Below are 6,000 nucleotides of genomic sequence, written 5' to 3'. Positions count from 1 at the left end.
AAATAGAAACAAATTTTAGAGACAAAAAATAATTAATCACTATGTTGACTAAATTAGATACTATACTTTAGAGACTAAAAAATTGTTGGTACCCAAAGTAGTTTATAAATTTATAAACTAGTTTTTAAATAGATATCTAATTAACTATCAAAGTTTTAGTTACCAACTACTTTAAATTCTAAAATCAATAGCTAAAAGAATCCCCTAATTGTGGAATAAGGGGAACGAATTTTCCCTAATTGAGGACTAAGAGAACAAGGGTTGATCTTTGGAACCACTTTTCTCTTAGAGAAAGATGATTCATTTTTGGAACCTCTTTTCGATTCACACAGACGTAGTCATTGTTTCTACTTCAAATCCTTTGACATATCATTATTATGATCAATCACCGCATCTGAAATAAATAAGTATTTAAATTATCCTAGACCCAATTCCTAAACAATATATGACAAATGAACGTAACATAATAATAATTATGTTAAAATTATGGTAGGACGGTAGAGTCCAAAATAGAGATTTAAAAACATAGTTAAAAAAATTGAAAGAAGGAAAGGGTTTAGAAAGAATGATGAGGGCATGGTTGTACTCGCATGCATGATTGCACGCTACCTAAACAAAGCAAATGAGTGACGAAGTGAAAGAGAAGAGTGTGAAATTAAAAGACAAAGCAATTAAATTAATTAAGAGAGTAGCCATGCAATGCAACACTTTTGCTCCCCTCACCAGACATCATCATGGGACATTTCTCATGCTCTTTCCTTTTCTTAGTTATGCCTTTCATCATTATTCTCACTTTCATAATCTCATTTCTTCTTCTTCTCATTCTTCTTCTTCTTCTTCTTCAATCTGCTGCTGCCAAAGTATGCGACAAACTCTTCCTAAAATATTTGCACCACACACTTCTCAACTCTCCCTTCTTCAACACTATCTTGGCTTGGAATCATTAAAACTTATAACTGAAATTATTGCATCTCAAATGGTGGTGACCTAATTACAAGGCTGTCTTCAAGAGGCTCCATTCAGATTTTCAAAATTACATATATGCACTTATGAAAGGAACAATGTTTTCAAAATTAACATGGGATAGGTTATTATAAACAGGTAAAAAGTACTGATTCATTGTTCGATGCTTATGGAGTTGGTCCTACTTGTAAAATTTATTATAACATCAAGATATATAGTTTCATATATGTATGAAGTCTTCTATTTTAAAACTTCTTTTTAAATTAAAAATTTATTTGCTCTGATTTCGACCATATTTGTTCATTGGTTTGATAAAGATAAACTATTTTTTGAGAATTTTTGACTGATAGTTTTAAAAAAAAAATTAGCCAAATTGTGTCTAGTTCTTTTTAAAAATTGAAATCTTACTATATTGCTTCACTTTTCAGATTAAAAAAACACTAATGGAAAATGTTGATTTTATGTTGTTTAGATAATATCGAGTTGTAGAGGTTTATGTAAAAAATAGTATAGTGATAATTTTAAAATTAATGTAGAAAATGTTTAAAATATATTTTCATCGCGTCTCTTCCTTTTATTTTCACTTTCTTTAATGTGGTTTTATAACTTTTATGGTTTTTGGTGGGGAGAGCAAGGAACCAACATATCTTTGTGGAGATGTCATGCCTTATATCATTGACATGGATTATGTTGTTGCTTTATTTTTTGTATTGTTGTTTATGTACAAACTTTGACTAAGAACTAGGCTTTTTATACATGGATTGGAATACCCCAAGTATTCTCATTTATATTATTCTTTATTGCTGATTAAAAAAAAAACTTTTATGTTTTTTTTTTAATTCTTGGTGACTACTACAGTTCTTTTTCTCTTGTATCATTTTCTTTCTACTTCCAGTTATCTTCTATCTTCTTTGGTACTACTATCATTTGATAACCTCTTCTCATATTTATTAAAAAATAAGTAACTTCATCTAATTTTACACTTAAAATGGCAACTGACTTCATTTATTTTGTTTCATTTTATGAAAAAGCTATATTTCTTTAAACTATATTTAATCATGTTCAAAAGAGATGATGTTATAACATATTTAAATTAACCTGTAGATAAGAATTGATTGAATTTTTCTTATATTTCAGTTCAGTAAATTTGAACATATATATATATATATATATATATATAATATTCATAGAAATTTTGTGAAGAACCTAGAAAGAGAAACGCACGTAATACATATTTCTAATCATCGTTTAAAATAAAATAGTTTAAATTTCTAATGTAAAATATTTTATGAAAAAATTTGCTTTCGTATACTTATATTTGTCTTTTATTAATCCTCAGTATTATGTTTTAAAATTACACAGGCTTTATCTTAAAAAAAATCACACGAACCTACATAATAATATCATTTGCTTGGGAACATGTATTTATTTTTTCTCGATTTTCTTGAATTTAATTTGCAAAATTATATATATATATATATATATATATATATATATATTGCTTAACTAAGTTTTAATATTCAGATAAATCTGTGTATTTTTAATTGAGTTTTTATTGAAGTTTTTTTTGTCGTCTTATATTGAATTCTTATTATTTATTTTTTCTGTTAATTTGATTATGTGATTATTATATCTTATTTCAATAATTTATTTAATTATATTTTTTTATTAATATTAAATAACGTAATTTTATAGTTAATAAAGTGATTTTTATTATTAAATGAGGATAAAAGAAAATCTAAATATAATGTTAGAGGACTATAAACATAAACATTGAACTTGATAAATTGAAAGTTGGAGTTGCATGTGAGTAGTGAAAATGTTAACATTTTTAATATTTACATACAGTTTGGTTCTTTGGAGTGGCACTGTAGTTGAAGACGGATGAGAGAGTGTCATTCTCGTTTGGTTCAGTGCACATTTGCAGGGGTTTGTTGGCGCTCTCAACAATGAAGAGAAAAGAGAGATTTCTAAGTAAAAAAGTCAACCAAAAAATATCATGCTACCCTTGCTTTTGTTCACTTTTTTGAAAGTAAATTTATCTTACACTAGTAGTTCCACTCCCACGCCATGCACAACGACAAGAACACCACTATACCCATGTCATGCACAACAAGACAATATTTCATTTCAAGATTTTTCACAATCCCTAGTCGATTATGCATGAAAAAACACATAAAACTTAATCGATTATGTCCTAAAAAATAGTTGATAATCGATTAAGCATACAACATAATTGATTACTCTCTATTTTTAGGAGGATAATCGATTATGTGTTGTGTGTTAAAACAAACATAATCAATTATGTTATCTAGAAATTTAACATAATCGATTAGGTTATTTTTTTAAGAGAATACATAGTCAATTAGACTCCTAAAAACAATGAATAATTGATTATGTTATTTTTTTTAATACAAAGCATAATTGGTTATGTTCATTTTTTTTTTTTCAGATTTTCCAATTTTTGTTTTTTATGATTTTTCCTTTGATTTTTTTTAAGTTTTTTTGTTCTAATTTAATATCTGGTTTGTATATTTTTTTAGAAATATTAAAAATATTTTTTTTATTAATCAGAATTAATAAAATACATTATTTGAAATTATAGACTATTATTTTAATAATTTTATTTATATTATATTATTCAAATTCAATTATATATTATAGTAATCTTGATTTTGATTTATTAATAAGAATAGAAAATGAATTTAAATATTTAAACTCCAAACCCTAAATTTGAAACATACACAAAAAATTTCTAACCTAAATTTTAAATACTCATTTACTTTTTAAAATATTTAACTTTTTCATAATAATAATAATTATGAAAATCATCATTAATATTAATATTTTTTTTATAAAAACTTTCATACATTAATATTAATATTTTTATATGAATAAAATTATATACTTCATATATATATATATATATAATACAAAAAAATGTAATTAACTAAAATGGGATTTAAATCAATTAATATTTTATTTTTCTATTTTTTATATATAAGGATAAATTTGTAATCTTAGAATCTACATCATTAAAAATAATTAAAAATATTTTTACAATCATCATATCACTCATGTATTTCAATCAACTTTCTTCACACATCCATTCTAATTTATCTCAATTCAAACGTACTTAACTTTTTTATTAAATTTGCACACTTTCCTCCCTCACATCCTCAATTTTTCACTCCCTAATTAAAAAAAAAAACGTATTATATAATATATTATAGATTGTTATATATAGAATAATTTTTTTGTGGTTGTCTTCTTATCGAAAGACTAGTTTGAATATTGAGAAAAAAAAGGAGTTAGTAAATTCACCAATAAATGCATGCTTGTGTTTGAAAAGGGATGATTATTATATAATTGCAATAATTACAATGATGATTAAGATAATATTGATAAACAATAACATAAGTTGGTCCAATAAAACAATGATGGAAAGGATGAGAGGGAATATATTGACTTTGATGATGGAAGCAATTGGCCATGAAAAGAAGGATGATGTTGGAGAATCATGATGAGAGTGACCACACACATTCACAACAAAACACACAAATTATATACTCAATTTAATCAATCAATCTTTTATAATTATCAATAAATTAACAGTCAAATTCATTTTTAAAATAAATAAAAAATTCAATTATCAATTAATTTATTTTTTAAAATTATTGCAATAGATTAAACTAGTCTCTGAAGTTAAAAGGGTCCAATTGTATGCTTCTTTTTATAATTCATATTAAGGAATCAATTAAATTGGTCATAACAATTTTAAAGATGAAATGAAATACAATTGACCATTATATATACATAAAGATAATTAATGTTATAAAAATAATAAATATTTTTAGAAGAATATAAATAATAATAGTACTAAAAAGTAAATGTGACGACTCCAGCTACAGTAACTCGTGTGCCCAACCACGCCCTTTCAGGCAATTCATCATTTTGTTTTGGGTGTTCTTTTTCAAGTGTCAGACTTACGTATCAGAATAATGATAAATGTTCTTAATATTTTAATGAATGAGAATAAATAAAATGAATACTAAATGATTATTTTAATTCGTAAAATTATAAATCACTGTAGTTTTCATCTTCTAAAAAAAATTATTTAATCTTTAAATGTGTAAAATTAGGATAACTACATTCTATGGTTAAATTTTGTAAAATGATTCAATTCATTGAATATTAAATTGGTAAGACTGATTTTGTAGCTTTTTTTTTTATAACATTTGATGCTACTAGAGAGTTTCAAAATTAAAATATTTAAGTACACCTTTTTTTTCAAACTTTTAATTATTTAAATCAAGTTATTTAATTATTTAATTTTTTTTCATTTTAAAAATATTTATCAATTTTTTTTACTGTAACACTAATAAGTGATATGACATAATGTTGGTGACTTCCTGCGCGTCATAAGATAATTTGCAATTATATTATTTTAATCTCTTCATTTATAGTGAATTAATATTTTAATGATATAACTTTAAAATGAGATGAAATAAGTAAATTGATAAATCAAGAAAACATATTTAAAATAAAAAATGATAGTTGTAATAAAAGGGTAAACCCTAAACTAGCAGATTTGTTTTATATATAGATAATATTTACTCTTTTGTAAGCAAATCTACATTTATTATTATTAGTGTTGATAATATTACCTATATTATTTAGGAATTTATAATATATATATATATATATAGTTATAAAAAAATTATTTATTAGTACGAGATTTTATCAAAATATTTATTCAAATTCAATAAGAATAATCATAACAAGGCAAACATCATACATAAAATAAATTAATAATTTAAAAGTAACAATTTGTAATAATTATTATTTATAAATACATATAATCACATAATTTCAATGTATATTCATCATATCATATATAATAAATAACATGCAATCAAAATATCTTCTGGAAGACATAATTGTTATGTTCGTACATAAAGACTAACATATGTTAGTTGTATTGTAGTAGATCACTCTATGTATAACTCCAACTCTGGCTAGGACCATTGTTGACAC

Source organism: Phaseolus vulgaris, chromosome 1, assembly GCF_051622355.1.
Source record: "Phaseolus vulgaris cultivar YP4 chromosome 1, ASM5162235v1, whole genome shotgun sequence".
In the NCBI taxonomy this organism is placed as follows: domain Eukaryota; kingdom Viridiplantae; phylum Streptophyta; class Magnoliopsida; order Fabales; family Fabaceae; genus Phaseolus; species Phaseolus vulgaris.
This window is presented reverse-complemented; position numbering follows the sequence as displayed.